Genomic DNA, 23,186 nt, shown 5'->3' on the forward strand with positions numbered 1-23,186 from the left:
AAGAAAAGCATATTATAATACATAAGCCACAGGACCTTGACAGGCTTTAGAGGCATCTTGACCATATTGAGTAGTTATCTTCATGAATTTCAACAAGGCCAAGTGTAAGGTCCTGCATCTAGGTCAGGGAAATCATTGAATCATAAAATGGTTTCTGTTGGAAGGGACATTTAAAGGTCATCTAGTCCAACCATCTCTGCCTTGGGCATTGACATTTTCCACTACATTAGATTGGTAGAAAGGTCCATCCAACCTGACTTTCAACACTGCAAGGGCTGGGGAATCCATAACTTCATTGGGCAATCTATTGGACATTCCCCAGTATCAGTAGAGAGTCAGAAATTACTTGCTTGAGTGCAGCCCTGCAAAGGACATGAGGATACTGGTGGATGAAAAATTGGATATGAGCTGGCAATGTGTGTTTATAGCCAATAAAGCAAATCATATCTTGGGCTGCATCAATAGGAGCATGGCCAGCAGGACAAGGGAGGTGATTCTTCCCCTTTACTCTGCTCATGTGAGGTACCATCTGTGGTACTGCATCCAGTTCTTCAGTGTCCAATACAGGAAAGACATAGACCTCTCAGAATAGGTCCAGAAAAGGCAACAAAAGTTGTATGAGAGGGCTGTCCTATGAAGAAAGTCTGAGTGAGTTGATGTTACTTAGCCTGGAGAGGACTTGACACTTGGGGAGACTTTACGGTGGCCTTTCGATATATAAAGGGGTCTTATAAGAAAGATAGAGGGAGCTTTTTTACCTAGGCCTGTGGTGATGGAAGAAGGAGCAATGTTTTTTAACTGAAAGAGGGTGGATTTAGATTGGATATAAGGAAGACATTTTGTTATGATGAGTGGTGAGACAGTGGAACAGGTTATCCAGAGTTGTGCATACCCCACCACTGGAGCTATTTAAGATCAGAATGGACAGGGCTTTGAGCAAAATGGTCAAGTGAAAGATGTAGGTAGAACCATGGTAGGGTGTTGGAACTGGATCATCTTTGAAGGTCCCTTCCAACCCCAAACCTTCTATGATTCTATGATTCTAATAGCGCACTGGGACACAGTTGCTGTTCAGAGAAATAGAATAGCTCATTTGTAAAAACAAGCAAATTTTGTTTTGATTACTAAATATTACTGAAAACATAACCTTAATAAAAATAATACAATTTAAACAAGTATTTGACTAGATGATTATTTAAGACATCTAAAACAAGTATGACTTTTCTGCTGAAAAATCCCACTACTTCATGGACAGGGCCTCTTCAAAGTTCTGAAGAGGACATTATACTAAAAATTAAAAAAGAATGACTTGATATTATTATTATTATGTAGACATGCTTATGTCTTGCTGCTAGGTTATTGGTGGATCTTTACGAAATGAAATAAGAAGGATAAATAAAGCTTTAACTTGAAATCAATGCTATTGATTTGGAGGCTTATAGGCACATTAATCTTTCAAACTGTGCCTTGTTTACTTATTTTTTTAGCAGTACTATGCTTAAAGGCTTTATAAACACTTCCTGAATTTGCTAACATGAATCATATACAGGTCTAAGCTGATTATTGAACACTAAAATGTAAAACGAATAAATTAAGATAGTGACAAAAGACTTCTACTGTATAATAAATTACTTTCTCAGGAAAACACCCAAGAACTATAGAGTAATTCAGGACTGCTCCACATCAGGAGAAATTACTTGGAGCTGTTTGACCAGTAGATAGTTAAAACTATAATAAAATTGCCAATAGTTTCTGGATAGTAACAAGCAGGTAATGCAGAGGTCACTAGAATTCTAAATCCATCTATCACTCTTCACTTTTTATGTATGTTTTACTCAGCCATTGTTTAGAGGATTGTGTGAGATTGTTCCTAGAATTGCTTGCATTTTATGTTAAATTGTATTTGAAAGTTATTTGAAAAATATTTTATTAATTTTATATGAAAGATAAAAATTATCTAGGCTTATTTTGCAACCAGTTGAAAGTTAAGACAGAATCGAAATATGGTGGTGGTGTTTTATTTTCTAGTTGTTGATCTCACTAGCTTTTCTTTTTGTCTCTGAAATTATTTAAAACTATTTACAACAAGCTTGTCTCTCTAAAACCGAGGAACATATTTCTAAATGAATGAATTTTCTTTCATTGAAATTTAAGTGAACAGTTAGACATGGGAAGGTGGAGGAAGGTACTTGTCAGTCTACCTGAGGCAAGGTATGCAAGATAAGATGTGATCCAAAACACTATCTTTTTCCTTACTTGTTTGCATGGTGCTGTCAAGCCATGGCACAAAAAGAAGCAGATAACAAGTCAAACTTAATCTGGGCAAATATTTATTTATGTTTACAAATGAAATCACCACGATAACTTAAGAACTATGTATAATCCTGTAATGTGAGTAGAAATAAAAATGTATCTCCTTTAAAAAAAGGAGTTACAGGATGGTAAGCTATAACCAACATAGTTTCAGCAATAGTCCTATCTTTTAGACTGGTCCAGAGTTCAGATTCTCTGAAACAGTATATTATTCTCAAGGAACTTGCCCATTTGCAAAGTTGTTTTTAATCTGATACCCTTCCATTGCATTAGTCTTCCTGGGTATTACTGCTGTCCTTGTCTTCAAAGGTTCACAGAAATCTTCAGCTCCCAACAATAGCTAGGACACTAGAGGTGACTACACTGGCTAAAAAAAAAAAAGAAAAAAAAAAAGAAAACATTTCAGTGTCTCCCTTTTCTTTCTACCACAGAAGCTTCATCCAGATCCAGTAGGCCTTGAAAAGATGAAATAAATAATATGTAGCATTATTATCCTCTCTAGATAATAATGCTGTGACATTTTTCTAGGCTTTCCTTTCCCAGAATATTGAATGGTCTTTGTCTCCCATTTTTCCACATTATCTGATTGTTGTTCTTCAGATCTCTTAACAATGCTATTTCTTCAAGGTAAGAGGTACAAATAGGAAGATCTGCAGAACAGGAACTGCCCTGTTCATTCTTGTATTCATGTTTTTCCCAGTTACCACAGATCTGCAATTGTATTGAAAAATGTCAGAAGTATTTCAAAATGGCATTAGTGAAGTATTTTGGAAAGAAGAACTTTCTGTGGTTAAGTTGATAACAAACCCCTGATGTCTTAGAATCAGAACACCTGGAGCTGGAAGGTGCCACTGGAATTCTTTAATCCATCCTCTGAATAAGCCAGGGCCAACTAGATCCGGTTACTCAGGACTGTGTCCAGTTGGGTTCTGCATACCTGAAGTTTGCCCTCAGTAAGAAAGCTCTCTCCTATGTTATCATGGTCCTCCGACTGGTGCAGTTGAATGTGCAGTGGATTGGTTTTCTTCGCAGCAGAGCTACCTGTAACTGACCGTGACTGGCTCAGAGCAGTCCCAGACCTCTGTCTGCACAGGTTGCCACTGCAGCCCCTCACCCATTACCAAAACCTGACAGTTATGCTTGATATATGTTTAAACGCAATTTCTTAAAATTTCAGTTTGGGCACATTGAATTCTGTTTTGTCACTTGCCTCCCCAGCCTACCCAGTCTTCTGGGTCTAATTGCTTCAGGGATTAGAAGGCTAGGAGGAGTTTAGAGAAGACAGTAACCACACTACTGGTAAAGTAGATGAACATATGAACACATTCTCTCAAACACATGATTCAGGATGTACCAGATTGGTCTTATGTAATATATGGATAATAATTCAGTATCATGTATAGCTCATGAAGCTTCTACTAAGACATATGAAGACATGGATGTGTCTTGATGAGCTCTCCAGAAGGATCTAATTTATCTTAACTGAAACAGGCTTGTGTTTGAGATGATCCAAGCCCAATGCTTATTACTCAATTTCGACTCCGAGGATCTTATTCCTTTTTTCATTTGTAGGCCTAAACATAACTTTGGTGCCTCTTAATAATTTGCTTCCTTAAAATTATTTTATATACTCCTTGAGCTCCTTGAGCTGAATCAGTTATAGCTATACAACTGCCGTAACACTCTTTTCCCTTTTTTTTTCGCCTAGTCATGTGGTGTGCTTAACTGTGCATTGTTAGTAAAGTACTTTTCTTAAGGTGTAGAAAGTTTTAAATTGATTTCCAGTCTTAAAGGCTTTTTCCCTCTCTCCTTTGAGGGACGTGGGGTACTTCAATGATACGATCAAATGAATGCATCAGAAAAAAAAAACACAAAAAAGTTCAGTTTTGCAGCCTTTGAAGATTTAAGTTAGAATTATGCAATTTTGTGTTAATTACAACTTAATCTGTTACAATTACTATAAAATAGCAAAAAAGAAAACAAATCTATTAGTATTATTTGTCATGATGTATTCATATTTATGCCTTATTCTTCCAGTATTTGGGCTCCATGGAAACAGTGCTATGAACACAGAAAGTTTGACTCAATGTTCTGTTTTACCCTCACATAATTTTTTATGAGGGTGAAACACTAGACCTTATCTGTTGTTTGCAGACACTAAATATCTTAAGAGGTAAGGTATCTATGATCTTTGCCACGTGATATTCGCAGTAGCTTCCTTAAAAATACAGGCATAAATTCAGATCTGCTGGCTTTATAGATTTCTCTGTCTACTGTTTTCAGACTTGCGCATGTGTCTCCGGGGAAAAGGCAGCAGTCCTGAAAACTAGCTTATTCCTTTCCCTTCAGATTGGTTGCCCTTTCCTTTTATTCTTCCTCACAATAACTAAGGGCTGCCAATAATTATTACTACAAGTAACAAGGCACTTGTTCTCCTGAATGTAGGGATATCATGTTTCTTCTTCAACTTCACCTCTCAGCAAAAGGTTAAGAACCCTGGTGAAGTGAGGGCAAAGGGTTTTACATGGCTTATAAGCAAGTAATATCTAATGCCTTTGCATCTCCCTGATCTTGTTCCCTTTTCCTCTCCTCATCTTCAACCTGAGTGCATTTAAAGTTATCTTGTATGTGATCTTCACAGGCTTGTGGGAAGTAAAAAGAAAGTTCATATCCAGCATGTCCTGGTAGTCTAAAGAGGATTAAAAGATAAGTATAGTAGCGGACCTCTGTACTGCTAATGGACAAGTTTTATGGGCTGTGAGGAGGAGCTGAGAGCCAGCATTCCTGGATTGTGATGACAGCAAATTATACCATGATTATGGAAGAAAAAGAAAAATTTGTAAATTATAAGAGTGAATATTGTGGAGATATCACACATGTGAAGCAGGGGGATTCAGAATCATAGATTAAATTCATGCAGGGCTAGAACAGATGTTTAATGACTTGAGAGAGCATAGAATTAGATGGTGTTTCTTTTTTTGAAACAAACTTAAAGCCCTACTACCAATCACCAACTAGCATGTCCTATACATCACATATCTTCATGCTTTTTATTTTTTTAATTTTAATTTATAATTATTTTCCTAGATTGGTGTTGATATCATCTAGTAAAGTACATAATAAGCACTTGTGGCAATTCTTTCTGAGCTCTACTTGTAAGAAATCTTCATGTGCAAAGAGCCTCTTAGTTCCCAAGAGATCTGAATGGGGCTTTGATTCATCTAGGAGTAGATGTGACTAACAAATATACATTTTTTTAGCACTTTGCAGCTGTTGTTTATTGCCAGTGAGCTTGAGCATCTTTTCACCAAAGGCTGGTTTTAAGTAGCACTGAATAAGCCTGGAGTTACTTATAGTAGATAAATCGTACCATTAATGATGTTCAAGGTACCAAATTATGCTCAAGCTATGAAAGATTCAGTGATGTTGATAAAGTCAAAACTTCATTTACAGGGTTTGGGTTTTTTTACAGTTGTAACTGGATGACTCTGCAGATATGTGACTACATTACTTCTTTAAATTTGAACATAATAGAGGCTTAGATATGGCCATAGTATAAGAAGCAAAAATATCTCCTTAAATGACAAAATCAATAAAACTATCCTTGTATGCTGGTAATATCTTTTCTTTTTGCATTCCATTTGAAAATGCCTCCAATATGGCAGCTCTTACCAAGTTGTTCACATTCAAAGTGATACATTTGGATTTGTTGCCAAGCAGGCTTATCATAATGAGTTTATTTTTGTGCCACTTACAGGGTTGTCCATTTTTATATCTAGAAGCCAAGAGAAAAGGAGCATAGTGCAGTTGTGGCAGAACATATTTGAAATTCTCTTGTGAGGACCCACACAATCAGATAAAAGTTCCTGGTTTATTCCTAGTACAGAGTGGACCATATTTGCTGCTTACATTAAACGTAGGTATAAACAATTTTATTAACAGTCAAGCTTCAACTGGCATATCACTCTTCCGAACTGGTAGAAAGCAAAAAGATCCTAAAGTGACTACTGACAGCTCTCACTTGCCTATTCAATCCAGATAACATAAGGTCATTCAATCACCTTTCCTCCTCCATTTTTTTCCTAAAGGCTGCCGTTCTTTATGTTATAATTTACTGTTTGAGCCAGAAATACAGTTCAATGATTTATTTATTAACATATCAAGCTTTAAATAAAACATGCATCCGAATTTAAAGTTCTGTCTCTAATGTGCCAGTTATGTGACTAATTCATTAGGTTTGTCGCTGACTTATGAATTATACAAATGACTTTTAAACCAAGAAGATGATTTAGATCACATTTCATACTTTGGAATGTAAATATCTGTTTTATTAATAGCAGTTTGTTTATAAAGAATGAGCTTAAAAGTCAATGTACAGACTTACCATTGATAATACGGTTTGCCCCTGGCAAACTATTGAAATGTTACCTGAAAAGAATTATATCTATATTCCCATTTTAAACACTGGATCTTCTTTCTTACTAAGATGGATTCTGCCCTTTTGCTTTTGGGGATATGTGAGAGAATAGCAATGGGGTGATACTAATACTGAAGTTTTACCATGCCATCAAGGGACTCTATGTTGTTTTCTTCTGTTACTTCTCCTGAGTCTGTCTGCATATTAGTCAGAATTTTGGGTCTCTAGAGTTGGGAAGTCACATCTCAATTTTCCCCCCAACTTCAACCATGTAGGAACAACTACTTGGAGTCAGGAATAAACCAGTCATGTAAGAATAATAGAAGCCAAGTGCTTAATGCACAAAGGAGACAAAATGATCTTTAAATTAATTTTTTTCTATGAACATTAGAACTAATCAAGACTGGTTTTCAATGGGTTTGCACCTTTAGCCCACTAATCCCAACAGTTTTGATAAACCAGATGCCTTTTCACCCTCTGCCACTAGGCAGGGACAGCATTTGGTGTGGCTAGTAGATCAGGAAGCGGCTACTGGCTGGCCACTTTGCTGCTGCCACAAAGAACCTGTAATGTGAACTCTCCTGTCTCCAGGTAAGGAGAATCCCACTCTCTTGAAGACAAATCACCACAACTTTTCCCAATTTGACATTAATGTAAAATATTTCTAAGAGAAAATAAATTTATTTCAGATGTGAAGTTGCTAAACAGGATTCAAGCCTCATTAGAGATACAAAAAAGATAGATACAAACCTGAGTCCATAACAAAACAGCTTGAAAATGAAACAGCCATTAAAGAGAATTAACATTTGTTTTCAGGTTATTAAAGCTTATCTTTAATGTAAGGGAACATTCATAATACAACACTTTCGTTAATTCTAAGAAGTTTTGTCTGAGCAAAAGGTGATCAAAAACCTTCTCTAAAAGGTTACTTAAGATTATTGCACATTTGAATGCATCACCTGCTGTATGCAGCATATTGTGCCTGATGAACATTAATACATGGATTTCTGTGCCCATAAAATCCCTGAAGCACTCTTTCAGGAACTCCATGGGATCCCATAAATCTGAAAGCACCTCATACTGTAGTGAGTAATGAGCACTTATGGATTTTTCAAGCCAAGGAATGGTCAAATCAAATGCAAATCCATGCAGAACCATGGTGAAGGTATAGTGTAGAAGTACATGGTAGCATCTTGTTTATCTGATTGGTGTAGGTGCCTCAAATTGGATTATTAAAAGTACCTCAGGTTAATGCATCTAACCTGGACATATGCACTGTAATCATTACATTATGGACAATATCTATCTGTTTGATCACAGGGCATGAGCAAAATAGGCTAGGCTGACTTGAGGACCACTAATGAACGTATAAAGGAGATAATGAAAAAAAAAAAAAGAATTGTAGACCAGTGATGTTTCAAGGAAATATAACTCTTCCAGGTGGAGTTGTCTACATTTTGGGGGGTGTGGATTCACATTTAAATTTTAATGTTATCTGGGTACGGGGAAAAGTAGAGATAGTTATTAACAACAGATTATTTTACAGCAAGTGTGAGAAAAAAGCAAAATACATCTAATTTGAAAACTCTCAAAATGTTTCTTCTTTTCTCCATTAAAGAAAAGATTGCCATATACTGTTATTCCCTACTAGCTCTAGATTTCTTAACAATACATAAACCAAATAAAAAAATAAAAGGCCCTCTGACAATATAAATTTTCTCCTTTTCCATTCCTTCTGAACTGATATTCTGGATCCCTGGTTATTTTTTCCAACCACTATAATTTCTGATTTAGTAATTCCTCAAAATACTTTAATTTTTCCTTTTTTTTTTTTTTTTAATTGAGAAGAGATTAAAAATTCCTATAATAAGATACTGGTATTTTGATATTTCTTCAGGAGCTTTGTGACTGCCTTTCTGAAAAAGCCATCCTACTGTCAAATGCAAACTCTCTTGCTTTTGAGTTAAGTAGTGGTTTATTTAGCAAATTACTCAGAATTATAACCTACTACTACATGAGAATAAAGGCAATAAAAACAAGTTCCAAGACATTTGATATTGATATGTGTATATGTATCACCCAGATGAGTTGTAGTGTTGTATATAATACTGATCCAGCCAGGACAAGGTTAGTCTCTTTTGCTATATGGAATGCACATTTTAAACGTTTATAAGCAATAAGGGGAAAAAGAAACACCAGACAATCTGACTGTGCTAAACTCAGTTTCTTAAGCAGTCTAACAGAGGTACAGGCTGTCTGAGGGAGGGCTTTACACAGCACACACACACAAATTTACTGTTAACTGACTGCCAGGGACACAGATGAGGCTGGAAGAAACATGACACTTTCTCCAGCTGCCCCATGGTGGGATCTGGAAGGGGCCTCGCACCGATGTGTTAACCTTGTACCTTGTTGCACCTTTGCTCTTCTTCTTCTACGTGGTGTCAGACATCTGTGCCAGTCTTTCCCTGATACTATTACTGGAGGGGTTTATAGCCAGATGTCTCAAGTCACCAGCCACATCAGCACACAAGGGTACCACACTATGCATTTCCATCAGTTTCAGGTGTTCTCCTGGCACTTATTAGTCCATATGTACCACCCATGTCCAGTTCTTGTTTGCAATGTCCTGTTGGCCATAGATCATTATGCTCAGTTACTCACTTTTGATTAAGGCAAAGTCTTGGTGCTCCAATGACGTACTAAATTGTCAGAGAGTCTTTTAAATCAAAGGAATAGGCCATAATTTCACTGTTCTTTACTTTAAAATGTCACATTCTCAGTGGGTCAAATTATGTTCTTGATTATGAATCTCTATGTGCCGTTTGGTGTCCTATTCAGGAGCAGTTATTCCTGATTTACACTCATGTGGAAAGCTGTGTGAATTTAGCTGGATTTACATCTTTCAAACAAGAACAACCTTTGTCCTAGTAACTGAGATGCACTTTCAATGCCTAGGCAGGAAAGTAGGTCATGCAGTATAAATTAAAGGACTTCTGAGTCATAGTCTATCAATGATTTAGGGAGATATAAAATCTGTTTAGCCCTTTCCTGCTAGTGCTTTTCCCAAAGAACTATCATTTCCTTTATTAAACATACAAGAGATGCAAGAAAAATCTATTTGCTTGAATTTTAGATTCTAGCCTTTTAAAGCTTTTAAATCATTCAGCCAGAAGTGATTTCCTTCTGCATGCATGAAGCTTGTCTCCCTAGAATCATTTTTCTGGAGATACTAAATTCTGTGACTACTTGACCTTGAATTGCTTATCTCTACAGTAAAATTCCTTCTGAAACAAATTTTTTAGGCCAAAAAGGCACAGAATTTAGTGTCCTTTTACCCTATTCCTGCCTCTTTTCCTGCTGTTGTTACTGACCTCAAATCCCAAAGAATAAATTGAACTTGAACAATTGTATGAATTGATTGACACATACTACAGCTTGCAGCCGCACGGTCTCAAGATCTGATCTCATTAGTTCCTCTAATAAAGACTGTTAGGTGTTGTGGCTTTGTAACGGGAGAACAGAAGGGAAAACAGAACCAATTTGGGGAATGGAACAGATAACTAATTAGGAATTTCTTATTTTGAATAAAAATAAGAAATACTGAGTCAATGTCATAGTATGATGCCACTGAGCTTGAGAAGCAGCACAGACACAGCTGTGCTGGCGTTTTTTTCTGATCAGACCTTTTATAACTTAAGCATCCTGGAGGTATCTGAATATGGTAAGGAAGTTGTCGGTGTGCATACATTCATAGCAATTGCTGTAATACAGTTACTGTAATACAACTGCCTGGGAGATTAGATGAACTGGTCGGCAGTGCAAAGAAACAGAAAAGAGTTTAGAAGAGATGATAAAGCATAATTTAAATTACTTAGACTGCAAAAGGAATGTAATTTTGGGAATTTGTCCAGATTATGGTGGGGGTCGGGGGGTGGGGAGGTGGTGGTGTCTCAACTATCATAAGATGCTGTCAGGAGTTGAAATTTCTTCAAAGAGGACAAAGAAATGGAAATTTCTTCAACTATCATTTGAAATATTATGGCCAGGCCAAAGTTAGGCATCTCTTGGACTTGATGATCTTAAAGGTCTTTTCTAGCCTAGTTGATTAAATGATTCTGTGACTCTATCTTAAAAGGAACAGTGTTTATTGATGAAGTTTATGACACAGAACCAGAAAAGAAATTTTTTCTTGGGTATAAAACTTTCCTTGGATAATTTCTGTTTGTCATTCCAACCTACTAACATAATTGTGTAAATGTTCTTAATGAAACTAACATTGAAAATTTTATCTTCAACTTCAAACTTGAACTGTGCATATGTTTTGTACTTGCCTGTGTGAGAACATGCACGAATACAAAGACATGATGGAGCACAGGTTAATGAGTATTCAGGAAAAAATTTTGAATAGAAATTTCTGTAAGGAATACTTGAAAATTCTCTAGTCCCTTCTAAAATGTTGTAGCAGGCAAGTAGGACGGAATCAGCTTCTTTAAAGTTCAGCTTCTTGTGGTCAATAGCATTTTGCAGGTGGCTAACATTCCAAGGGAAATAGAGTTTCTGCTTTAGCACAGATGTTGCAGAACTTGAGAAGGATTGGGACTGCTTCCAATTCTGCATATATGCAAGGATTTAAAGTAATTTTAACTACGGGTTTGAAATTTTTATTTTAGTATTTACATACAATGTATAGTCTTTTCTTTATTAGGAAAGTTAAATTTAAATATAATATAAAGTTTCTTGTGAGGAGATGTTTTAATATGGGGTGATGTTTCATACGTGGAGCAATCCTCTTAAATTATTTTTGTATTTCTGTATGAAAGAAAAACTTTAAAATAATTAATAACAGCAAGGGCTGGTTTCATAATAAAGTTTACAAGAGAAATTTAGTCCAGGATGCAAATCTTAAAAGTTTGCCTAAGATTTTCCTCATAATATTTCCTGACACCTGAGGTCCTACTTTTTAAATGCTAGAGAACTATTAGACTTCTTTAATGCAGCATATGTCAGTAGCTGTCAGCACTAGCAGTACTCATCACCATTTTTCTCTTAACCCACATTAAGCCATTTTTGGGTATCTTCTGACATCAGACCAGGCAAATTTTAGTCAAGTTTTCCAACTAGACAGACAGGAATACTTTCTTTGTTTGTTTTTCTGTGTGGTTTTGTTTGTTAGTTTAATTTAGTTTAGTTTTGCTTTGTTTTGTTTTGTTTTTTTCTTTCCGTGATGAGGATACTAATACTATAGAAATCCAGATCTGTTCCTATTATATGCATAGGCTAGGTGTACAGCTTAGACACCCTGTCTAGAGTGGGCAGTGGTTGCACAGTTTTTATGATAATGGTCAGTAAAAGAACTGGACAAGCCTCAAAAGCAGTGGATTAAGTGTAGAGCTAAAAAGTCAAGAGTACAACATTTGATAAGTGGATTTGATGATTCTGAGTGTTAAATACCCTGGACAGATGTGACGTAGCCCATTTATTATACAAGTTATGGGCTTTGACTCAGAAGAATCTCTTACAGGCACTTTAAAGTTATCTGTTTCTATATGACTGATCCTACTGTAGTAAGTGAAATGTTTACTTTTCTTAGGCCTGTAAGTACACAGACAAGATTGAATTCTACTATTGCCCCAAATTTCTAAGTGACTGTGATACTGTTGCAGATATATTAAAAGAATCATTTTTTTTTTTAGGAATCTCTTGAAAATATATTAATCGTAGAAACATTGGATTTCTTTTTCTCTGCAGGTGAAGAATTTTAACACTAGTAAGGCTACAGTAGCCGAAGTCTTATCAATCTGAATGGGAACAGAATCTGATTTCTCATTTAATGGCATCTGTTAGACTTCTTGTTGCTTAAGAAAAACACTACTTTTAAACTCACAATATGTCATAATTTCCTACATCCTTTAGTTTACATATACTTTAGAGCAGGACACGTTAAAATATTTGACTAATGTCTGAAGAAACTATATGGTGTGAATTTATTAGTTCCTTTGTTTAATACTGTGCTATTTCTTAATCTTAAATTGACCAAAAAAGGAAAAGTTTATTTTCACTACATAGAAATTATAGGGTAGTTTGGGAAAGTATAATGCTTAATAGTCTTCACACTGAACATCTCCTCTTCTCTGTCTTCTCAGATAACGTGATACTAGCATTGAGAATGAGAAAGTAGTGTAGTGGAACTATGCAGATTAACGTAATCATTTTAATCATCCTCAGCACCATGTTCTAAGTTATTCAACATTTATGACAAACTATTCTAACAAATCTTTGATGAGCCTTTTCAGTAATAGGATTTATTTATATATAGCTTGTTTCATTAATCAGAGGAGGATCTGCACAACTATTGAAAGAACATCTCACAGAAAGTTAATGTGGCACACTACAGTATCCTTCCTGTGGTGGTTACAGTGGGGGGGTACCCAGCATCTGCAAGACTAATGATTTAGCATGGTAAGTTACTATACCTGACTGTGAAACACTGCAGAAAGAATGCCATTGCTCAGCAGCAGCTTTTTCACTATAGAACATATTTGCAATATAAAATATTTCGTCAGTATTTTTGTGGCCTGCTTGTTGTCTTGTTTGTTCTGAATTCTAATTCTTTCCTTCTTTGACTTCATTAGAGATTTTCAGTCTCACAGTAATGACTTTACAATCATTTGGTTTAACCTGGAGAAAGCAGAAGAAACATTCCAAAGTTTTTCTAAACACTGAATATTGGCTAGAAAAAGGAATAAGAAATCAGTTAGTAAGATGACTGATGGATAACTTTTTTCCATATCAAATGATTTTTTTTTCCTGTGCTAATAGTTTCCTGTAAGAACCTATCATTCAGTGGGAAGGAATCAAACAGTCTTTCTAGAACTGTTAAAAAAGCTTCACTTGTTGGATTGTACTGCCCTAGTTTTCCTCTAACCTGACAATAGGGATCAAGATCATCCAGTGTTGCTACCTTTCTCAAAGGTAAGTATAAGAAATACGATATAGAAATTTCACTGAAATGCTTGCTTAGGCAGTTATACAATACATGGATACATTTTTTCCTCAACTTTATGGTTCTGTGGATTGTTTTCTTCCTGTGGTCTTAAGAACTTCTTCGAAAAATAATATAATTTGGGAAGAAAATTGTTAAAAATACAATTTGTACATCCTTATTCACGACAATCCAATTCTTTAAGTCAAGTCTTCTGTATCTTAAGAGTTTTAAAGTTATTTTCTGAACTGTGAGGGAAATAGAATTATTGGTTCAAATTTGGCTTAAAGTACAGGGTTAGTATAGAAGTGAAGGCATATGATGAGAAAAAAAAGTGTTAAAAAGAGAAATGCAAAGTGTTGAAATATCTATAAAGCTACCAAAAAAAAAAAAATTATCTTTAGAGACAAAATTCAGAATAAAGGAAACTTTTAAAGGTATTGTGGATTTATTCCATGTTTGTTGCCTAGCACTATAAAAATGCAGCAAATGCCACAGTTCTTACAGGAAGAAAGTTGAAGGAAACATTTTTTTGTTTAGAGCCAAGCTGAACTCTTTCTAAAATCTTCCGAAAATTCCCAGTTGGCCATGAAACTAAGATAGTTAATAAACATGGGAAAATAGTTATATAGGTTTAAGTTTGGCCAGAAACAAACTATACCCAGCTGGCTTTCTCACAAGTGCTAACAGATGTTCAGGGTGTCTGCAGTACACCTGGCTTCATGAAAAGAACATGTGGCATGAACTCTCAGATGGATTATTTCATGTCAGGTTCAGTCTTTTTCTCTAAGAAGTGTGCCGAAGAAGCACAAAACATCCTAAGTATATTGACTTGCTTGTGCATCTCTAGAAGACTGAAGACAGTGCATTACTATAGCTAAACCTACTGTTAATATTGCTTCAGTTCTATTATTGGGTTTTTAGGTTTCTGGAGTCATATAACCTGGCAGATGCTCCTATTTTTAGGACTTTGCTACACAACTATCACTGTTGGTAAGGGGCAGATAAGACTGGTGATCCAGAGCACAAGGCAATATAAGTATATTGAAACTTCTTAAATATCTAAATATATACAAATATATACACTTATGTATATATATACACATACTATATTTGCATATATGAATATATAAGCATAGATATGTGTAAATATACCATATTTGTCTATACATATAAATATATATACTTATAGATATATACTTGTATTTTTAATTTATTAAGAACAGTTTAGCTTGCAGTTTTCACAAGTTTAACGTACATCATTACACCATTACTAAAAGCCCTACTGAAGCCTTTATTTTTATCTGCTAGTTGTTATTATCATTACTATTATTATTAACAGAAACATAGATATTCAAAGCTTATTCCTGCACAGAAAAATTTGCTACAGGGTTTTCTTTATCATAACTGACTGCTGCGTAACATGTTCTTGATTGTTTAACACTGCATCTGTATCATCTAAAATTAGTCACACTTGAACTGGTTGGAAACTAATGCCAGAAAGCAGTTGACATTCAGTTTGAGTCACTGGGGTACCACTAGAGCGGAAGTTATCTGAGTGTTGTCAACTGTGGGAATATTTGGCATTTTCCAGGAAAAAAAACCAAAACAAACTACTATTTGAGCACTGAGATTATTTAAAAGTCTTGCTTTTATTTAAAAAGAAGAAAAAAAAAAGACAAGCTGTTACTTATATAGAAAAACTATCACCATTTCAAAAGCTATTGGGCTTTATCCTCTCCTCAATGCTTACTTTTTAGAATCATAATGGTTTATAGACTTTACCTCACCATTTGTGAACCCTTGAGCTAAACCACAGTATATCCAATATTTTTTCTCCCCACCCCAGTTTATACAATAATCTGAAGCTTGAATTAAACTAAAATAAAGACATTAATTTTACTGTAAGTCTTGTAAATTAATCTAATTCCTAGGATTCTTCTAAAAGGCAAATTTTCCTCCTTCTCTCTGTCCTAACCATAACTGACTTTCAGGAACTGCTGAACTGTTTGTACAGTGTAAAAGGATTCGTCATAGTATAAATTCTGAGGCACAAGAGAGTGCGTTGAATGCATCATAGCAATTTATCATCAGATTATTTGGGTTAGTAGTAGCTCATGTGCAGAGTCTCTGATATGCTAAAAATAATTTATTTTCTAGTGTTTCTAGTGAATTGCATAATTATTCAGTATACACCCTAAATTGAATGTAGAAAAAAATTTCTCTTCTGATGAGGCGAAAGCATGGGAATACCAAACACTGTGGTGAAAGGTAAATGAAATGTACAAAGGGAGAGCTAAACATCTGTCAAGTGTTATCAGAATCACATTAGCCTGGGAGTTGAAATTCAAGGGTACCAATAGAACTAGAGTAATGTTCTGATGTAATCTGCAATATCTGGGTTCTGTTTCAGGTAACTGTTAGAAGTCAGTCCAAGTTAAATTAAAATTACAATATTCTGCTAAGATGCAAGGATAACTCTTTTCAAGTAGGAAAATGTGCACTAATTATCCACTATCTTTTGAGAAGCTATGGGAGAGAGAAACAAGTTATTGGAAAGGTAATTTAAGCATTGTTAAGACAATGGAGTGCTGTGGTTTGAAGATACAAAACTCAGCAGATGGAACAGAGATATAAGGGAGCGAGCAAGAGAAAACACTAGTGCATTGAGAACATCCGAGAGGCGTATTTTTTTTTTTTTAAGTTATTTCTCTACTTGACTTGCTTTTTCAAATATTGCTTGCTCTGGAATATCGCACACATACACACACATCCCCTGCCCCCTATGTTTTTGTGTGCTCCAGTTATTTAGTATTTTCTTTTCTTAATTCACAAATCTGAGAACTTGAGGAAGACTGAACAAGCAATAGTGCCATATAAGATACTAAATCATGACCTAGATGGTGCCATATAAGATGCTAAATTGTGAGCTAGGAGACATGAGGTTTTTCTATATTACATTTTGGTGACAACTCTCAAGAGCAAATTTACGGTTCATGCCTGCCATCAGAGCCAGTGTTTACTTCTGGAAACCACCCAGTGCTGTGTGCTGAATACAAACCTACTGGCTTTGTGTACCTGCTCTGTCTGCAAGTCAGTCCAGTGGCTGAAGGGCAGGTGCCCTGTGGAGTATCTTGTTCTATATAGATTGCTCTTGAACATGTCAACTGCATCAAAACACGGACTGTATTCTAATGAGCTAAAGGAATATTCCCTTTAGAGCAACAATGGTGTTACTTTTAACAAAACACATGCAGAGTTAGCAATTGGTATAGAACACAAACCAATTTTTACGGGCTTTAGATACTAATTTTCGATGAGATGGGACAGAATGAGTATCTTGTGTGGATATACATATCTCAAATTGTAGGTAAAATTTGTATACATTTTTATTAAAGATACTCTTCATTCTTTTGATTATTTTCTATGTGAAAGAAAGAATAATAAGCAAAAATTACCAGGAATCTCTTGACACGTGTTAACAAGCCACTATGATCTTCTAGAATATTTTAACCGCAGCATTCCAGAACCTGAATTGTAATATTTTATGTTTCTAGGTAGATTTTTATCAGCCTGAGAAACACCTGAATTTCAATTAAATTATCCCAGGCAAGCTTGTCAAACAGTTAAAAACATCACTCCTTTCTGGATGTGATAACTGAAGTAATGAATGTCTTGTATGTAAAACAAAGGAGTTTGACATATGGTGGCATCAAAGTATAAAAAAATGGGAAAATAAAGCCATTTCTCTCTTTCCTTGAGGTTAAGTGGCTTGATACAGAATCATCTTCAAGAGTGGTATGGCAGGAAGCAAGTCTCAAAAGGAAAATGCAAAGGAAAGGCAATCAATGGGAAGTTGCTGCTTTTTTAATTAAATTGTAACTCGTGTCAGCATAAACTCTCCCAAAATTTACGTAACAGAGTTGTAAGCAGTAGTGGCTGGAGTCTACAGACTGAAGTTCTGATGTCAGACAAACCTGCAGAGTAGAACTGTGGGATTCAGCTTTATCTGTCCAGCAAATTATGAGGCTTTGGGGGGATTTCTCTGATAACCCCTTTTTGGCAAGCTCAGAAGGCTACTATGTTGAAAATAACAACAAGGTTTTCTATGCGGAGGAACATGGTCTCCAATTAGAACCGAGGCTTTACCCCACAGAATGATAATGATCTAAGGAGACCAGAGACCTGATACAAAATTAGAAGACAGCAAGCAATAATGATAGGTGAATGCATACAGATGCTTTAGAAGATTTTTGAATTTAGAAGTTGTTGACCACATAGCTTTAATTAATGTTTAGATATTCTATTTTGTGCTATGACTGTGTTATTTTCCCCCAGCAATTTCTCTGATAGCAGCATTTCTTCAGATTTGTTTTTTTTTATTTGTGTGTTTGTTTGTTTTTAAGTTGACATGACCAGAGAAGCGCTCAGTTGAAAGAATAGAACACCAGTTCCACAGTTTTGCTGATTGTCATCATGATTCTACACAAAACTCTCAGCTTGTGACTGTGATATTTTTAAGTAGGTCCTGCTGTTTATATTTCAGGCAGTCAAGAGCATAGATTTCTTGTTTAATTGCGGCAGCTTTTACAGTTATTCGTTTTTTTGCTTGGTGTGTATTAAGCCACTTGGAAATGGAACTGAAATAAGTTTTTGCCTTAAAAATCCGTAAATCTGTACTACAAATAGGGCACAGAACAGGGGAGGTCAGCACAAGTTGTTATCTTAATTCAATTTTTGTTTGAGAATACAACTTTTTTACTTTATAAAAATTAAAACCTATATCTTATAAATAATTCATGAAGGTGCAGGCCTATATAAAGAAGGAAATAATACCAATTTCAAATGGTTTTATGGCTTACATTAGTTTTTTTTACTTTATTTTAGCAGTGAATAGGCTTATGTCAGACTAAAAAACCCATATTTACTGCCTAATTATTCTGCTTGACTATTAAAAATCTGAGATTTAAGATTTAGTCAGATCCACATTCTGACTGAAAATGTTCTTAAATTCTTTCTACTGCAGTATCATTTTTTAAATGTGAGTTACAGATAGATAAATAACTCCAGGAATTATTTTCTCATTATTTATTATTTATTCTCTAGAAAGCAAAACAATTTTTAATTTCATGAGGGAGGTTGAGGGGCAGGAGGAATTAACCTTATTTTAAAACTTTCTTCTCTGAATGTTAGCTGGGAAAGTAACAGTTTTTTTACCTTCACCTCTTCAATGGATTTCATCATGTATAAAGGGCTAGCAGTAGCAGCTACTTTTCATTATGTTAGGATATATGAAAGCATACTGAAAGTGGGGCAAGAAAAATGACTAGATATTTTGGGACTGGCTAGGCAGGGAGGTGAGATCCTATGATGAAGTCACACTACAGGGGATGGTTATGCCTTGTGGCTTTGCCTAAGGCTATAGTGCTTGGAACAGAGTTTAAAGGGTCAGTGTGCAATTTAAACTGCAAAAAAAATCCAGACTTACCTTGTCTCAGTTTTATTTTTAAACTCTGTCAAAACCCACAGTGCAGGATTTTTTTACTGAGCCAAGGGTTTATTTCTCCCTTTCTCTTCTTTTGTACTGCATTTGTAGAAACCAGTATGCAGCTAAATTGCTGGAACAATAAAAGATATTAGCTTAGACCAGAAAATTGTTAATTGAAAATGACATTTCTCTCCCTCCTCTTTTCCTGTTCTTTTGTAAACAGAGCAATTTAGTATTCTACTCGTGGAAGTGCATTTTATTTATTTTACAATACTGTTGACTTTTTTTTTTTTTTAACCACATACTCAAGCCAAAAGAAAACAATATGAAAATGATATGATGAGCACTAAAATCTGTAAGTTACAGGATTTTGCAAGTGTTCTGCTTGGGACAAATATGGAGCTACAAAGCACCAGGAAAAGGTAAAAGAGAGAGTTTTCAAGTTTAGAATGTTCACTTCATGCCATCCTATAAAAGCACAGATAAGTTCTTGTTTTCAGACCCTTATGCACCATGGTACGGACAGAGCTCAAAGACGCATCAGTGTTCCTTCTACCTGAACACATTTTGAAGGAGATTTGGGTGCTTGAAAGGAACTTGCATATGTCAAAAGGGAAGCTGCATTTCAATCACTGGCTTTGCTCAATTATTTACCCAGCACACAGAGTAGTGTGGTTTCAGTTGGATACAGCATTTTCTCATGTTCGAGAATGAATACTGTTCAGTAAAGACCCATATGATTACCAGCATCACAAAGTTAGAAATTACCACCTACATTTACTCCTAAAAAACTGAAAGCAGCAGAACAAAAAAAAAACCCAAACCAACCAACCAACCGGCAAAAAAACCCACCAAACAAATACCTGGAAGAAAAAATCAAAAATTACCAAACAACAACAAAACAACAAAAAACAACACACACACAAAAAAAACCCATAAAAAACCCCCAACAATTCGTATACTGGTAATGAAAGGTATAGAATGATAAAATCAGAATAGATTGGGTTGGAAGGGACCCTCAAAGGTCATCTAGTCCAAGCCCCCTGCAACGAGGAGGAACATCTTCAACTAGATCAGGTTGCCCAGAACCACATCCAGCCTGGCCTTGAATTTCTCCAGGGATGATGCATCCACCACCAATCTGGGCAACATGTGCCAGTATTTTACCACCCTCATTGTAAAGAATTTCTTCCTCACATCCAGCCTGAATCTCCCCTCTTTTAGTTTAAAACTATCAGCCCTCGTTCTATCACAACAGGACCTGCTAAAAAGTCCTTTTCCATCTTTCTTATAGGCCCCTTTTAAGAACTGAAAGGCCACAATCAGGTCTCCCCTGAGCCTTCTCTTCTCCAGGCTGAAGAACCCCAACTCTCTCAGCCTTTCCTCATAGGAGAGGTGCTCTACCCCTCTGACCACTTCTGTGGCTCTCCTCTGGACCCTTTCCAACAGGTCCATGCCCTTCCTCTGCTGATGACTCCAGAGCTGGACACAGCATTCTAGGTGGGGAGTCACAAGAGTAGAGTGGAGGGGCAGAATCACCTCCCTTGACCGGCTGGCTACGCTTCTTTGGCTGCAGCCCAGGATACAATTGGCCTTCTGGTCTGCAAGCACACACTGCCGGCTCATGTCCAATCCTTCATCCACCAGTACCAAGTCCTTTTCCTCAGGGGTATTCTCCATTCCTTCATCCCTCAGACTGTATTGATACTGGGGGTTGCTCCAACCCAGATGCAGGACCCTGCACTTGGCCTTGTTGGATCTCCTGATGTTCACACAGGCCCACCTCTTGAGCTTGTCCAAGTCCCTCTGGGTAGCTTCCTGTCCCCCAGGCATGTCAACAGCACCACTCAGTTTGTGTCATCTGCAAACTTGCTGACAGTGCACTCAATCTTACTATGTTGTTGATGAAGATATTAGACATCACTGGTTCCAGTACAGACCCCTGAGGGATGCCACTTGTCACTGGTGTCCATCCAGACATTGAGCCATTGACCACTACCCTCTGGATGTGACCACCTAGCCAACTCCTTATCCACCAAACAGTTCACCCATCAAATCCATATCTTTCCCGTGTGGGGAGAGAAAGATGTTGTGATGGTTGTGTCAAAGACTTTGCAGAAATCCAAATAGACATTTATAGCCCTTCCCTTGTCCACTGATATAGTCACTCCATCATAGAAGGCCATTAGGTTGGCCAGGCAGGACTTGCCCTTGATGAAGCCATGCTGGCTGTCTCAATTCACCTCTTTTTCCTTCATGCACCTTATCATGGCTCCTAGGAGGATCTGTTCCGTGATCTTCCCAGGCACAGAGGTGAGGCTGAGGGGTCGGTAGTTCCCAGGGTCCTCCTTTCCACCCTTTTTATAAATGTGTCTGACTTTTTCCAGTCACCAGGGACCTTGCCTGACTGCCATGACTTCTCAAATATTATTGAGAGTGGCTTTGCAAATACTCAGAACTCTGCGATGGATCTCATCAGGTCCCATAGACTTAAGTACGTTCAGGTTCCTCAAATGGCCACCAACCTGATCTTCACATACAGTGGGAGGTACTTTGATCCCCCAGTTCCTGCCTTGCAGTTCATCCACTTAAGAGGTGTGGGGAGAGAGCCTGCTGGTAAAGAATGAGGAAAAATAGTTGTTGAGTACCTCAGCGTTCTTGCCTGTTGTTACCAATTCACATGTCTTGCTCATCACGGGCACACTTTCCTTGGCCTTCCTGTTCTGGCTGACATACCTGTAGGATCCCTTCTTGTTTATCTTTGCATCCCTTGCTGAGTTCAGCTCCAGCTGCGCCTCTGCCTTCCTAAGCCCATCTCTGCACAACTGGGCAGTGTCCCTATACTCTTGCCCGGATATCTGTCCCTGATTCCCTTGCCTTTTTCCTTCTTCCCTTTAGTTTGACCAGCAGGTCTCGACTCAGCCATTATCTGACCAATAAAATGCAAGAACTAGAATGTCTTCTGCAGCATATAAAACAAATACTGCAAAAATGATGGAACTTTTGCCATGATGGGTATTAGGACATCATGCAGATGAAAGCAGTGGCATAAATAAAAACGATAATTCCTCTGTGGAAAGATGCAGTAAATGGCATCATAAAGGTAATGCTATAACCATTACAGCTGACAATTTCTGCAGCTGCTGTTTTTATTTTATTTAAATTACAAAGAAATAAATAGCATTGGGTACTGTGTGATTATGGAACACTCCCTCAAAGACTGGCAGAAAAATGAATGCTGATAGTATCTGGGTCCTGCTTTTCTATTTTGACTTCTGTCTGTTTCTCTACTAACTACTTAGAAGAAGGGAGTCCTGGAGACATTTGTTCATTAGTGTTAAAAGTGAATTTTTCAACAGAGTGCTGCAGTGTCAGTAGGTATGTGTATATATGGACCCTTCTGTACATCTGTTCCCTAGTTACCAGAGGCTTTCAAAGTCTCAGGTCGGTGACCTAGTTGTCTATTTCCAATCTTAAGTAGAAACTATACAGAAATTTCCCATTTGTTCAGGTCTATGAGGAATTTTATACTGGGAAAGATAGATGTAAACTGGGAAGACAAGAAAAGCTAGACTATCTTGAAGAAAATGCTACAAATTTGCCAGTAGTTCACAGAGATACAGAACAGAGTTGCTTAAGAGGGCACAGGGTGCACAAAATTTTCTTGGAAATCTTATATTTGCAAAATTTACTTTTTTTTCAAATACTCTGATACCTTCAGAGGTGGTCTTGTGATTCTCAAAAGCTGAAGATTGACATTAAGGTCTGAGAATCATGTAAGTTCCAGAAAACATCTATTTTCTCAGTAACCCTAATTCTGAAAAGCAGCAAAGTAATTTTGAAAACTGAGTTCCCACTGGGCTAAATATAATAAGAGGATGTTAGGAATTCTGTAATGATATCCATCTTCTCTTTTTCTCTCCTTCCCACTGAGCTCCATAGTAGTACTATTTGTACATTCACTGCCAATCTGAGCAATATGA

At 36.6% G+C, this 23,186-nt stretch overlaps 1 pseudogene; it reads right to left on the reverse strand.

The window, feature by feature from the left end:
* Positions 1-20,715: 20,715 nt before the first annotated feature.
* Positions 20,716-22,095, reverse strand: LOC104405482 (annotated as a pseudogene).
* Positions 22,096-23,186: the final 1,091 nt, after the last annotated feature.

This window comes from Nestor notabilis, unplaced genomic scaffold (genome assembly GCF_000696875.1).
Source record: "Nestor notabilis isolate BGI_N333 unplaced genomic scaffold, ASM69687v1 scaffold4095, whole genome shotgun sequence".
NCBI lineage: Eukaryota > Metazoa > Chordata > Aves > Psittaciformes > Psittacidae > Nestor > Nestor notabilis.